Consider the following 15,970-nt stretch of genomic DNA (forward strand, 5'->3'; position numbering starts at 1 on the left):
CGAAGGTGGTGCCCTTTGTGCCACCAGACGACGAGGCGGGCTACGAGGCGGACGACGAGGCATACGATAAAGCGGGCGTCAAGTGGTGCGAAGAGGTGGGCTACAAGGCGGCCGATGAGGCAGACGACGAAGCGGATGTCAAGTCTGGCGACGTGGTGGACGATGGCCTAGGAGAATACGAGAGGTGTGGACGGATCTGCTGCTTCACCTTTTTTAGGCGGAGGAGAAGACCCCGGGAGCAGGTAGCAGAATACGAGAGGTGCGGACAGATCTGCTGCTTCACCTTTTTTAGGCGGAGCAGCAGACCCCGGGAGCAGGTAGCAGAGGAGCCAGGGCGTAGATCCAGGGGTATTCTAGGGGCCCTGAGAAGTTGGTTTGACCGCAGGAGAGGCAGATAAGATCAGGAAGGCTGCGGGAGGGGCAGGTACTAGAGGGAGATTGGGATATTGGGCGTGAGAGGGTGAGAGAGAACAAGGAGCAGGGCCGGAGCACGGGTTTCATGCGCCCCAGGCGAAACTTAAAATTTGTGCCCCAGTTGTATAAAAAATAATAAGATAAATAAAATAATAAAATAAACAGTGGCGTAGCTATCGGGGCTGCAGGGGGTGCGACCGCACCCCAGCGCGACGCAAAATAAAAATAAAAGGGCGCCAAAATACTGGATAAAAAAAAGAATAATAATTTTAAAAAAAAGATAAATAAATTAGAAATAATAAGAGGAAAAAATAATAATGATTATTAATGCGCCCCTAGGACCTTTGCGCGCTAGGCGACCGCCTAATGGCCGGCCGGCCCTGCGAGGTATGCGGGAGGAAAAGGGGTGAATGGGATAGATATGTAGGGGGATGGGGGAGCAGGTGAGTTATACACAGGGGCACAAGGGCCCCATCACCCGCATCTCTATATACTGAGTGTGCCCCTGTGTATAACAACGCTGATCTGTGCTGCTCCATCTGATCTCACTGCGCAGTGATCCAGGGACCATCCGATCGCCATTTAATGGGGTCAGGAAGGAATTTTTTCCCCCCATTGCACAGCAGGGGTTATGTTTCTCCTTCCTCTGGATCACAGCAACAAACAGCCCTTTGTGCATGAATTATCAGTGAGATCTTTATACACCCTGCATTGGTCTTCACTCCTTTGCTGCCGGAGGGGCCTGCAGTGCATTGCTCTGCGTGTTACTATATCGCTCTGCAATGTGCTGCAGGCCCCTCCCAGCAAAGAGATTCATTATTTCAATAAAATACTCTCTTTAATCCAACCTATGTGTAGTGTCTTTTCTATCCGTTGTATCTATTGCTAACAGCTCAGTGATTCTTCCCCAGGTCGCTGCACTAGTGTCACACTGCCAAGCCGGGTGTGAGGGAGATTTATAGGGTCACATATACACTTCTGCCAAAACACGAGTGCAAACAGGGAGCCCCTCTGATCTCATATCTTTTATTACACAAAACGGTATCTAAAAAGGTAAAAAGAACATACATGGGATTCTGCTACAAATATCTCTCTAATTACAAACCAATTAGCAAATCATTCAGATTAGAGTCGAGCGAAAAGAAAGGGTTAAGTATCTCATGTACAGTATATGCAGTGCAGGCTGTTCTGCGCATTACATGCAGGGGGCAAAGGTTAGGAGATATAAGTAATGCTGATCTCAGAGCTGACCGGCTGACCGGCTGATCTGCTCTACTGGCTGACCGGCTGACCTGCTCTTCTGGCTGACCGGCTGACCGGCTCTACCGGCTGACCGGCTTCCCTTCTTCCAGCTAACTGACCTGAATTGTGGCCCCTGTATCTCCCAATTAAACGTTTTATTGGCATATTCTTGTTTGACTCGTTCTATACAGACATTTTCTATACATTCATTGTGGGATTTGATAACATCTGTAAGATCTCTCAGAACATCACATTCTGTACGTTTGTGCTGAATATTTTTCCATTCTCAATTTACTTAGGGGCCTATGCAGAGAGCAGCGCTGGAAATAATTGGAATTGGTAATAAATTGTACCTGTAATGGCGTGATTTTATCTCCATATGCAGAAAGGTCAGAAAACTGCATTTAAAATCATGCTTGATTATGGAGAGTTTCAACCGGCGAGATGCGCGCTGGTGAAACATGTTTGAAAAAAAGAGCGTTTTTTTTTTTTCTTTTCACTCTCGCCGGTGAGCTCCAGTTTCCTGCCAACTTTTGTTGGCGGAGCTAATTGTAGAATTTCTCTCCATTTTAATGGCGCGAACAGCCCCTAGATGGCGATCATACCTTTCTGCATACGGCCCTTTTCAAAACGGGCGAGATTTTGGTTCTCGCCAGCCGTGCGGCGAGTTCTACTAAAAAAAAATAAAAAATGGCGCTTTTTACTCAACTCGCCATTTCCAACCTTATTATAGCCATATAGCGCTAAAAAACGCCGAAATTTCCGTTCGCGCTGCTCTCTGCATAGGCCCCTTAATATTAGTTTTTGGCTTCAATTATTTATATCGAGCCCAAAATACCTTTATACAGAATGCTGATCCCTTTATCCCACAAATGCTGCTTCATTAAAGCCCAGGGGTGGCACTTTGTGCATTCTCAAACTTTTAGGCAACATCCCTAATTTCCAAAAGTGGGATAAAATCTGTGCATATTTAAATGGTTAATTTTTCCATTGTGACAAAATATCAATTTTCTCACTCAGACTACAAAATCCCTCCCCAAATATATCCGTTTCACATAAAAGTGTGTGCGCTTCTCCTTCCGCCTAACTGGCACGTCGTCCTTACGGGCGCCACTCCGTGTAACTCCACGCTGCCCTCCAGTGGCAAAAGAAATAAGATACATTTACTACTGCACCGACACACTTTATTCGAGCAAATACCCAGTATGTACCTGGCAGATACCTGGAATGCGCCGCTCCTCACCTCTGACAAGCCCCGTTCCGTTTGCCTTCCCAGCCTGGGTTCATGCCTGGCTGACGGGCGGCTGATCTGTTAAATGATAATGATTAGGATTTAATAGGCTGCAATGCTTCGCGTGTCTACCAGATGGCATAAATTCATGAATTGTAATGCAGCATATATATATATACTGTGCAGTATTGCAGCCAGCGGGAATAAAATGCTTCAATCCCTGTCTGGAAAATAACCCAATGCACTCGGGCAGAAAACAGTCACAAACCTCAATACACCCGGGTATACCCGAATTCGTGGGACTAGCCGAGCTCGAATAAAGTGTGTCGCCAGTGTATACTCGTCTGGCAGCTGCTCCCGTATAAGGTGGGTAACTCTGTATTAGGGGTCTAGGTAGAGTATATTTTATACTTATGTCGGATAGATGAGGAATTTATATTCCTAACGGGTTATTGTGAGAGGCCTTAGATCTTATCCTATATGCACGCAGCCCTCGCCTCTCTGACCTTGAACACATACTTCAATCTGATTTTTTGAGACTTGAAACTGGATTTCCCAAAACAAACTGATTTTAAACACTGACAAGACTGTAACAATGGTATTTGGGACCAGAGCTAAATTGCTAAAGCTACCAATGACAGAGCTTCAGATAAAAACCAGCTCTAATACCATCCTAGCCCCTGTTACTGGTTTGAAATATCTGGGCATATAGTTCAACTCCCATTTAACATTTGGGTTGCACATTGATACCCTGACATCCAAATCCTATGCCAAACTAGGTGTACTTTACAGGAACAAATCCTCCCTAAGGCCCTCATGCAGTAATCGACTACAGCGATTCAGTAAGCCCAGAGAAGCTGGCGATTAGAGCAAAAATAACCGTTTTTTTTTTTGCCGGAAAATAAATAAATAAATAAAATCTGCAGATGCGCGGTGATAAGCCACTTTTCGGCACTGATCGCCAGTTTTTCAAACACGCTCAATTCTATAAGCCCTGATCAGCTTATTGCGGCTGATCGCCACTTTAAAATTGCTGTTTCTTCTCCAAATTGTCCAGCCACAAAAGTAGGCAAGAAGGTGGGGTGAAGCTGCGATGAAAATAAAATGCATGTATCCCGGAGCTGATATCCATTAATATCAGCATCAGAGACCCCCGGCATGAATCCCATGCATAAAAAATGCATTTACAGGCAACTTCATTACCGCCAAGGCAATGAAGGGGTTATACACCCGTGCCAGGCTTATTGTGGGTAGCGGGGGTGGGAGAAGGTGGTATTTGGCCCTGGCTGGGTGTTTAGGCCTTGCCAGGGGGTTGGGGGATGACTTAACCTCTTCTTTAACTTAGCGGTTAATACCGCTAAGGTAATGAAGGGGTTAACCCCTCCCACTACCCCCCCACCCGGTAGGCCTAAACACCCATCCTTGGGGCCAATACCCGGTTCACCCACCCCCGCTACCCACAATAAACACAAATACACATAACAGCCCCACTGGCCACCTCCTAGGTCCCTAATAAACCATTACAATATTCATAAAACCATTATTTTGTTTACACCCAGGATTATTACATGGGGTTAGGGCTATGTTATTCAGTGAGGGGTTGTATGTTTGTATTCGTAGGGACAGGCAAGGCCGGAGCCAGATGGGGTTCTCCTGCCTCTGTCCTCCCTGTCTCCTGACCCTTCCTGTAGCCGGACAAAGAAGAAGAAGCAGGCACACGGTCTTACTCAAAGTAGGTTTAATATGCCATAAAGTCCAACGTTTCGGCAGTCAAATACAGCCTTTCTCAAGGTGAAGGCTACCAAACACAAGAAAACAGTCACAATATATACCACCCCCCCTGATACTCACCCCTCCCGGCTCTGCCACATAACCAGGATGCTGACGCCCACCTGATGACGTCAGAGCTACCACATGGCGCCCCCTAGTGACGTCAGACGTCTAAATCCCTGGCAATACAGCATAGAGCTGTCTTGGAGGACTGCAGCCTCAGCCACACCTCTCCCCAGACTGAACACTCCCCCATGTGTGGCTGTGGCTGCAGTCCTCCAAGGCAGCTCTATGCTGTATTGCCAGGGATTTAGACCTAGACGTCTGACGTCACTAGGGGGCGCCATATGGTAGCTCTGACGTCATCAGGTGGGTGTCAGCATCCTGGTTATGTGGCAGAGTGGGGTGGGGTTGCATCCCTTGTTTTTATGACTTTCTAATAAAGATAGATTTTTGCCAGACCTGCCTCTTCTCTGGATCATGGTGCGCTGCACTTTCTCTAGGGCAGGCCTGCACAACTCCAGTCCTCGAGGGCCGCACACAGGCCAGGTTTTTAGGATATCCCTACTTCAGCACAGCTGGCTCAATTAGTGGCTCAGTACGACTGCCTGAAACTTGGGGGGGTGGGTGGGAGACTGCCTGACACTTGGGTGGGTGACTGCCTGACACTTGGGTTGACTGCCTGCCTGACACGTGGGTGGGTGACTGACTGACACGTGGGTGGGTGACTGACTGACATGTTAGACTGCCTGACACGTGGGTGGGTGGGTGACTGACTGCCTGACATATGGGTGGGTGACTGACTGACACGTGGGTGACTGACTGACACGTGGGTGAGTGGGTGAGTGGGTTGGTGTCTGTATACATTCTGTCACTGATACACACAGACACTGGGAGGGGGCAGTCACACACACACTGGGGGGGGGCAGTCACACACAAACACAGAATGGGAGGGGGGCAGACACACACACACACAGAATGGGAGGGGGGCAGACACACACACACAGAGAATGGGAGGGGGCAGACACACACACACACAGACTTGGAGGGGGCACTTACACACACTGGGAGAGGGGCATCACACAGTGGCAGGGGGCAGACAGACACACACACAGACACACAGACTGGGAGGGGGCAGTCACACATACACACAGACTGGGAGGGGGGCAGTCAAACATACACTGGGAGGGGGCAGTCACACACACACAGACTGGGAGAGGGGCAGTCACACACACACAGACTGGGAGGGGGGAGGGCAGTCACACACACACAGACTGGGAGGGGGAGGGCAGTCACACACACAAACAGACTGGGAGGGGGGGCAGTCACACATACACTGGGAGGGAGGGGCAGTCACACATACACACAGACTGGGAGCGGGGCAGTCAAACATACACTGGGAGGGGGGGCAGTCACACACACACAGACTGGGAGAGGGGCAGTCACACACACACAGACTGGGAGGGGGAGGGCAGTCACACACGCACAGACTGGGAGGGGGGGCAGTCACACACACATAGACTGGGAGGGGGGGCAGTCACACACACACTGGGAGGGGGGGCAGTCACACACACACTGGGAGGGGGGCAGTCACACACACTGGGAGGTGGGGCAGTCATACACACACAGACTGGGAGGGGGGCAGTCATACACACACAAACTGGGAGGGGAGGCAGTCACACACACAGACTGGGAGGCAGGCAGTCATACACACACAAACTGGGAGGGGGGGCAGTCACACACACAGACTGGGAGGCGGGCAGTCACACTTGCACAGACTGGAAAGGGGAGCAGTCACACACACACAGACTGGGAGGCGGGCAGTCACACACACAGACTGGGAGGGGGGCAGTCACACATACACTGGGAGGGGGGGCAGTCACACACACAGACTGGGAGGGGGGCAGTCACACACACAGACTGGGAGGGGGCAGTCACACACACAGACTGGGAGGCAGGCAGTCATACACACACAAACTGGGAGGGGGGGCAGTCACACACACAGACTGGGAGGCGGGCAGTCACACTTGCACAGACTGGAAAGGGGAGCAGTCACACACACACAGACTGGGAGGCAGGCAGTCACACACACAGACTGGGAGGGGGGCAGTCACACACACAGACTGGGAGGGGAGGCAGTCACACACACTGGGAGGGGGGGAAGTCACACACACAGACTGGGAGGGGGGCAGTCACACACACAGACTGGGAGGGGGGCAGTCACACACACAGACTGGGAGGGGGGTAGTCACACACACAGACTGGGAGGGGGGCAGACACACACACACAGACTGGGAAGGGGGCAGACACACACACACAGACTGGGAAGGGGGCAGTCACACACACACAGACTGGGAAGGGGGCAGTCACACACACAGACTGGGAGGGGGGCAGTCACACACACAGACTGGGAGGGGGGCAGACACACACACACAGACTGGGAAGGGGGCAGACACACACACACAGACTGGGAAGGGGGCAGTCACACACACACAGACTGGGAAGGGGGCAGTCACACACACACACAAAAAAAACACACACACACACACACACACACACACACACACACACACACACACACTACATCCGTCCCCAATACTAAGCCCCGCCCCCGGCAAATCCTGACCTCCAACCAATCCCCTGCTTCTACTCTAAAGCCCCGCCCCCGGCATCCTGCTATTGGGGGAAAAAAAATAATACGGCCGCATCCTCCTCACGCTGCCGCCTCCGCGCACCGCCGCATCCTCCTCACGCTGCCGCCTCCGCGCACCGCCGCATCCTCCTCACGCTGCCGCCTCCGCGCACCGCCGCATCCTCCTCACGCTGCCGCCTCCGCGCACCGCCGCATCCTCCTCACGCTGTCGCCTCCGCGCACCACCGCATCCTCCTCATGCTGCCGCCTCCGCGCACCGCCGCATCCTCCTCACGCTGCCGCCTCCGCGCACCGCCGCATCCTCCTCACGCTGCCGCCTCCGCGCACCGCCGCATCCTCCTCACGCTGCCGCCTCCGCGCACCGCCGCATCCTCCTCACGCTGCCGCCTCCGCGCACCGCCGCATCCTCCTCACGCTGCCGCCTCCGCGCACCGCCGCATCCTCCTCACGCTGCCGCCTCCGCGCACCGCCGCATCCTCCTCACGCTGCCGCCTCCGCGCACCGCCGCATCCTCCTCACGCTGCCGCCTCCGCGCACCGCCGCATCCTCCTCACGCTGCCGTCTCCGCGCACCGCCGCATCCTCCTCATGCTGCCGCCTCCGCGCACCGCCGCATCCTCCTCACGCTGCCGCCTCCGCGCACCGCCGCATCCTCATGCTGCCGCCTCCGCGCACCGCCGCATCCTCCTCACGCTGCCGCCTCCGCGCACCGCCGCATCCTCCTCACGCTGCCGCCTCCGCGCACCGCCGCATCCTCCTCACGCTGCCGCCTCCGCGCACCGCCGCCGACTCGCGCACCGCCGCATCCTCCTCACGCTGCCGCCTCCGCGCACCGCCGCATCCTCCTCACGCTGCCGCTTCCGCGCACCGCCGCATCCTCCTCACGCTGCCGCCTCCGCGCACCGCCGCATCCTCACGCTGCCGCCTCCGCGCACCGCCGCATCCTCCTCACGCTGCCGCCTCCGCGCTCCGCCGCATCCTCCTCACGCTGCCGCCTCCGCGCACCGCCGCATCCTCCTCACGCTGCCGCCTCCGCGCACCGCCGCATCCTCCTCACGCTGCCGCCTCCGCGCACCGCCGCATCCTCCTCACGCTGCCGCCTCCGCGCACCGCCGCATCCTCCTCACGCTGCCGCCTCCGCGCACCGCCGCATCCTCCTCACGCTGCCGCCTCCGCGCACCGCCGCATCCTCCTCACGCTGCCGCCTCCGCGCACCGCCGCATCCTCCTCACGCTGCCGCCTCCGCCCACCGCCGCATCCTCCTCACGCTGCCGCCTCCGCGCACCGCCGCATCCTCCTCACGCTGCCGCCTCCGCGCACCGCCGCATCCTCCTCACGCTGCCGCCTCCGCGCACCGCCGCATCCTCCTCACGCTGCCGCCTCCGCGCACCGCCGCATCCTCCTCACGCTGCCGCCTCCGCGCACCGCCGCATCCTCCTCACGCTGCCGCCTCCGCGCACCGCCGCATCCTCCTCACGCTGCCGCCTCCGCGCACCGCCGCATCCTCCTCACGCTGCCGCCTCCGCGCACCGCCGCATCCTCCTCACGCTGCCGCCTCCGCGCACCGCCGCATCCTCCTCACGCTGCCGCCTCCGCGCACCGCCGCATCCTCCTCACGCTGCCGCCTCCGCGCACCACCGCATCCTCCTCACGCTGCCGCCTCCGCGCACCGCCGCATCCTCCTCACGCTGCCGCCTCCGCGCACCGCCGCATCCTCCTCACGCTGCCGCCTCCGCGCACCGCCGCATCCTCCTCACGCTGCCGCCTCCGCGCACCGCCGCATCCTCCTCATGCTGCCGCCTCCGCGCACCGCCGCATCCTCCTCACGCTGCCGCCTCCGCGCACCGCCGCATCCTCCTCACGCTGCCGCCTCCGCGCACCGCCGCATCCTCCTCACGCTGCTGCCTCCGCGCACCGCCGCATCCTCCTCACGCTGCCGCCTCCGCGCACCGCCGCATCCTCCTCACGCTGCCGCCTCCGCGCACCGCCGCATCCTCCTCACGCTGCTGCCTCCGCGCACCGCCGCATCCTCCTCACGCTGCCGCCTCCGCGCACCGCCGCATCCTCCTCACGCCGCCGCATCCTCCTCACGCCGCCGCCTCCGCCCACCGCCGCATCCTCATGCTGCCGCCTCCGCGCACCGCCGCATCCTCCTCACGCTGCCGCCTCCGCGCACCGCCGCATCCTCCTCACGCTGCCGCCTCCGCGCACCGCCGCATCCTCCTCACGCTGCCGCCTCCGCGCACCGCCGCATCCTCCTCACGCTGCCGCCTCCGCGCACCGCCGCATCCTCCTCACGCTGCCGCCGCCTCCGCGCACCGCCGCATCCTCCTCACGCTGCCGCCTCCGCGCACCGCCGCATCCTCCTCACGCTGCCGCCGCCTCCGTGCACCGCCGCATCCTCCTCACGCTGCCGCCTCCGCGCACCGCCGCATCCTCCTCACGCTGCCGCCGCCTCCGCGCACCGCCGCATCCTCCTCACGCTGCCCTCACGCACCGCCGCATCCTCCTCACGCTGCCGCCTCCGCAAACCGCCGCATCCTCCTCACGCTGCCGCCTCCGCGCACCGCCGCATCCTCCTCACGCTGCCGCCGCCTCCGTGCACCGCCGCATCCTCCTCACGCTGCCGCCTCCGCGCACCGCCGCATCCTCCTCACGCTGCCGCCTCCGCGCACCGCCGCATCCTCCTCACGCTGCCGCCTCCGCGCACCGCCGCATCCTCCTCACGCTGCCGCCTCCGCGCACCGCCGCATCCTCCTCACGCTGCCGCCTCCGCGCACCGCCGCATCCTCCTCACGCTGCCGCCTCCGCGCACCGCCGCATCCTCCTCACGCTGCCGCCTCCGCGCACCGCCGCATCCTCCTCACGCTGCCGCCTCCGCGCACCGCCGCATCCTCCTCACGCCGCCGCATCCTCCTCACGCCGCCGCATCCTCATGCTGCCGCCTCCGCGCACCGCCGCATCCTCCTCACGCCGCCGCATCCTCCTCACGCCGCCGCCTCCGCCACCGCCGCATCCTCATGCTGCCGCCTCCGCGCACCGCCGCATCCTCCTCACGCTGCCGCCTCCGCGCACCGCCGCATCCTCCTCACGCTGCCGCCTCCGCGCACCGCCGCATCCTCCTCACGCTGCCGCCTCCGCGCACCGCCGCATCCTCCTCACGCTGCCGCCTCCGCGCACCGCCGCATCCTCCTCACGCTGCCGCCGCCTCCGCGCACCGCCGCATCCTCCTCACGCTGCCGCCTCCGCGCACCGCCGCATCCTCCTCACGCTGCCGCCGCCTCCGCGCACCGCCGCATCCTCCTCACGCTGCCGCCTCCGCGCACCGCCGCATCCTCCTCACGCTGCCGCCGCCTCCGCGCACCGCCGCATCCTCCTCACACTGCCGCCTCCGCGCACCGCCGCATCCTCCTCATGCTGCCGCCTCCGCGCACCGCCGCATCCTCCTCACGTTGCCGCCTCCGCGCACCGCCGCATCCTCCTCATGCTGCCGCCTCCGCGCACCGCCGCATCCTCCTCACGCTGCTGCCCCCGCGCACCGCCGCATCCTCCTCACGCTGCCGCCTCCGCGCACCGCCGCATCCTCCTCATGCTGCCGCCTCCGCGCACCGCCGCATCCTCCTCATGCTGCCGCCTCCGCGCACCGCCGCATCCTCCTCACGCTGCCGCCTCCGCGCACCGCCGCATCCTCCTCACGCTGCCGCCTCCGCGCACCGCCGCATCCTCCTCACGCTGCCGCCTCCGCGCACCGCCGCATCCTCCTCACGCTGCCGCCTCCGCGCACCGCCGCATCCTCCTCACGCTGCCGCCTCCGCGCACCGCCGCATCCTCCTCACGCTGCCGCCTCCGCGCACCGCCGCATCCTCCTCACGCTGCCGCCTCCGCGCACCGCCGCATCCTCCTCACGCTGCCGCCTCCGCGCACCGCCGCATCCTCCTCACGCTGCCGCCTCCGCGCACCGCCGCATCCTCCTCACGCTGCCGCCTCCGCGCACCGCCGCATCCTCCTCACGCTGCTGCCTCCGCGCACCGCCGCATCCTCATGCTGCCGCCTCCGCGCACCGCCGCATCCTCCTCACGCTGCCGCCTCCGCGCACCGCCGCATCCTCCTCACGCTGCCGCCGCCTCCGCGCACCGCCGCATCCTCCTCACGCTGCCGCCGCCTCCGCGCACCGCCGCATCCTCCTCACGCTGCCGCCTCCGCGCACCGCCGCATCCTCCTCATGCTGCCGCCTCCGCGCACCGCCGCATCCTCCTCATGCTGCCGCCTCCGCGCACCGCCGCATCCTCCTCACGCTGCCCTCACGCACCGCCGCATCCTCCTCACGCTGCCGCCTCCGCGCACCGCCGCATCCTCCTCACGCTGCCGCCCCCGCGCACCGCCGCATCCTCCTCACGCTGCCGCCTCCGCGCACCGCCGCATCCTCCTCACGCTGCCGCCTCCGCGCACCGCCGCATCCTCCTCACGCTGCCGCCTCCGCGCACCGCCACATCCTCCTCACGCTGCCGCCTCCGCGCACCGCCGCATCCTCCTCACGCTGCCGCCTCCGCGCACCGCCGCATCCTCCTCACGCTGCCCCCGCGCACCGCCGCATCCTCCTCACGCTGCCGCCTCCGCGCACCGCCGCATCCTCCTCATGCTGCCGCCTCCGCGCACCGCCGCATCCTCCTCACGCTGCCCCCGCGCACCGCCGCATCCTCCTCACGCTGCCGCCTCCGCGCACCGCCGCATCCTCCTCACGCTGCCGCCTCCGCGCACCGCCGCATCCTCCTCACGCTGCCCCCGCGCACCGCCGCATCCTCCTCACGCTGCCGCCTCCGCGCACCGCCGCATCCTCCTCATGCTGCCGCCTCCGCGCACCGCCGCATCCTCCTCACGCTGCCCCCGCGCACCGCCGCATCCTCCTCACGCTGCCGCCTCCGCGCACCGCCGCATCCTCCTCACGCTGCCGCCTCCGCGCACCGCCGCATCCTCCTCACGCTGCCCCCGCGCACCGCCGCATCCTCCTCACGCTGCCGCCTCCGCGCACCGCCGCATCCTCCTCACGCTGCCGCCTCCGCGCACCGCCGCATCCTCCTCACGCTGCCGCCTCCGCGCACCGCCGCATCCTCCTCACGCTGCCGCCTCCGCGCACCGCCGCATCCTCCTCACGCTGCCGCCTCCGCGCACCGCCGCATCCTCCTCATGCTGCCGCCTCCGCGCACCGCCGCATCCTCCTCACGCTGCCGCCTCCGCGCACCGCCGCATCCTCCTCACGCTGCCGCCTCCGGGCACCGCCGCATCCTCCTCACGCTGCCGCCTCCGCGCACCGCCGCATCCTCCTCACGCTGCCGCCTCCGCGCACCGCCGCATCCTCCTCACGCTGCCGCCTCCGCGCACCGCCGCATCCTCCTCACGCTGCCGCCTCCGCGCACCGCCGCATCCTCCTCACGCTGCCCTCACGCACCGCCGCATCCTCCTCACGCTGCCCTCACGCACCGCCGCATCCTCCTCACGCTGCCGCCTCCGCGCACCGCCGCATCCTCCTCACGCTGCCGCCTCCGCGCACCGCCGCATCCTCCTCACGCTGCCGCCTCCGCGCACCGCCGCATCCTCCTCACGCTGCCGCCTCCGCGCACCGCCGCATCCTCCTCACGCTGCCCCCGCGCACCGCCACATCCTCCTCACGCTGCCCTCACGCACCGCCGCATCCTCCTCACGCTGCCCTCACGCACCGCCGCATCCTCCTCACGCTGCCGCCTCCGCGCACCGCCGCATCCTCCTCACGCTGCCGCCTCCGCGCACCGCCGCATCCTCCTCACGCTGCCGCCGCCTCCGCGCACCGCCGCATCCTCCTCACGCTGCCGCCTCCGCGCACCGCCGCATCCTCCTCACGCTGCCGCCGCCTCCGTGCACCGCCGCATCCTCCTCACGCTGCCGCCTCCGCGCACCGCCGCATCCTCCTCACGCTGCCGCCGCCTCCGCGCACCGCCGCATCCTCCTCACGCTGCCGCCTCCGCGCACCGCCGCATCCTCCTCACGCTGCCCCCGCGCACCGCCGCATCCTCCTCACGCTGCCGCCTCCGCGCACCGCCGCATCCTCCTCACGCTGCCGCCTCCGCGCACCGCCGCATCCTCCTCACGCTGCCGCCTCCGCGCACCGCCGCATCCTCCTCACGCTGCCCCCGCGCACCGCCACATCCTCCTCACGCTGCCGCCTCCGCGCACCGCCGCATCCTCCTCATGCTGCCGCCTCCGCGCACCGCCGCATCCTCCTCACGCTGCCGCCTCCGCGCACCGCCGCATCCTCCTCACGCTGCCCCCGCGCACCGCCGCATCCTCCTCACGCTGCCCCCGCGCACCGCCGCATCCTCCTCACGCTGCCGCCTCTGCGCACCGCCGCATCCTCCTCAGGCTGCCGCCTCCGCGCACCGCCGCATCCTCCTCACGCTGCCGCCTCCGCGCACCGCCGCATCCTCCTCACGCTGCCGCCTCCGCGCACCGCCGCATCCTCCTCACGCTGCCGCCTCCGCGCACCGCCGCATCCTCCTCACGCTGCCCCCGCGCACCGCCGCATCCTCCTCACGCTGCCGCCTCTGCGCACCGCCGCATCCTCCTCACGCTGCCGCCTCTGCGCACCGCCGCATCCTCCTCACGCTGCCGCCTCTGCGCACCGCCGCACGCATCCTCCTCACGCTGCCGCCCCCGCGCACCGCCGCATCCTCCTCACGCTGCCGCCTCCGCGCACCGCCGCATCCTCCTCACGCTGCCGCCTCCGCGCACCGCCGCATCCTCCTCACGCTGCCGCCTCCGCGCACCGCCGCATCCTCCTCACGCTGCCCCCGCGCACCGCCGCATCCTCCTCATGCTGCCGCCTCCGCGCACCGCCGCATCCTCCTCACGCTGCCGCCTCCGCGCACCGCCGCATCCTCCTCACGCTGCCGCCTCCGCGCACCGCCGCATCCTCCTCACGCTGCCGCCTCCGCGCACCGCCGCATCCTCCTCACGCTGCCGCCTCGCGCACCGCCGCATCCTCCTCACGCTGCCCCCGCGCACCGCCGCATCCTCCTCACGCTGCCGCCTCCGCGCACCGCCGCATCCTCCTCACGCTGCCGCCTCCGCGCACCGCCGCATCCTCCTCACGCTGCCGCCTCCGCGCACCGCCGCATCCTCCTCACGCTGCCGCCTCCGCGCACCGCCGCATCCTCCTCACGCTGCCCCCGCGCACCCGCCGCATCCTCCTCACGCTGCCGCCTCCGCGCACCGCCGCATCCTCCTCACGCTGCCGCCTCCGCGCACCGCCGCATCCTCCTCACGCTGCCGCCTCCGCGCACCGCCGCATCCTCCTCACGCTGCGCCTCCGCGCACCGCCGCATCCTCCTCACGCTGCCGCCTCCGCGCACCGCCGCATCCTCCTCACGCTGCCGCCTCCGCGCACCGCCGCATCCTCCTCACGCTGCCGCCTCGCGCCGGCCCTCCCGCTGCCCCCGCGCACCGCATCCTCCTCACGCTGCCCCCCGCGCACCGCCGCATCCTCCTCACGCTGCCGCCTCCGCGCACCGCCGCATCCTCCTCACGCTGCCGCCTCCGCGCACCGCCGCATCCTCCTCACGCTGCCGCCTCCGCGCACCGCCGCATCCTCCTCACGCTGCCGCCTCCGGGCACCGCCGCATCCTCCTCACGCTGCCGCCTCCGCGCACCGCCGCATCCTCCTCATGCTGCCGCCTCCGCGCACCGCCGCATCCTCCTCACGCTGCCCTCACGCACCGCCGCATCCTCCTCACGCTGCCCTCACGCACCGCCGCATCCTCCTCATGCTGCCGCCTCCGCGCACCGCCGCATCCTCCTCACGCTGCCGCCTCCGCGCACCGCCGCATCCTCCTCACGCTGCCCCCCGCGCACCGCCGCATCCTCCTCACGCTGCCCCCGCGCACCGCCGCATCCTCCTCACGCTGCCGCCTCTGCGCACCACCGCATCCTCCTCACGCTGCCGCCTCCGCGCACCGCCGCATCCTCCTCACGCTGCCGCCCCCGCGCACCGCCGCATCCTCCTCACGCTGCCGCCTCCGCGCACCGCCGCATCCTCCTCAAGCTGCCGCCTCCGCGCACCGCCGCATCCTCCTCACGCTGCCGCCTCCGCGCACCGCCGCATCCTCCTCACGCTGCCGCCTCCGCGCACCGCCGCATCCTCCTCACGCTGCCGCCTCCGCGCACCGCCGCATCCTCCTCACGCTGCCGCCTCCGCGCACCGCCGCATCCTCCTCACGCTGCCGCCTCCGCGCACCGCCGCATCCTCCTCACGCTGCCGCCTCCGCGCACCGCCGCATCCTCCTCACGCTGCCGCCTCCGCGCACCGCCGCATCCTCCTCACGCTGCCCCCGCGCACCGCCGCATCCTCCTCACGCTGCCGCCTCCGCGCACCGCCGCATCCTCCTCACGCTGCCGCCTCCGCGCACCGCCGCATCCTCCTCACGCTGCCGCCTCCGCGCACCGCCGCATCCTCCTCACGCTGCCGCCTCCGCGCACCGCCGCATCCTCCTCACGCTGCCGCCTCCGCGCACCGCCGCATCCTCCTCACGCTGCCGCCTCCGCGCACCGCCGCATCCTCCTCACGCTGCCGCCTCCGCGCACCGCCGCATCCTCCTCACGCTGCCGCCTCCGCGCACCGCCGCATCCTCCTCA

Source organism: Ascaphus truei, unplaced genomic scaffold (assembly GCF_040206685.1).
Source record: "Ascaphus truei isolate aAscTru1 unplaced genomic scaffold, aAscTru1.hap1 HAP1_SCAFFOLD_157, whole genome shotgun sequence".
Classification (NCBI taxonomy): domain Eukaryota; kingdom Metazoa; phylum Chordata; class Amphibia; order Anura; family Ascaphidae; genus Ascaphus; species Ascaphus truei.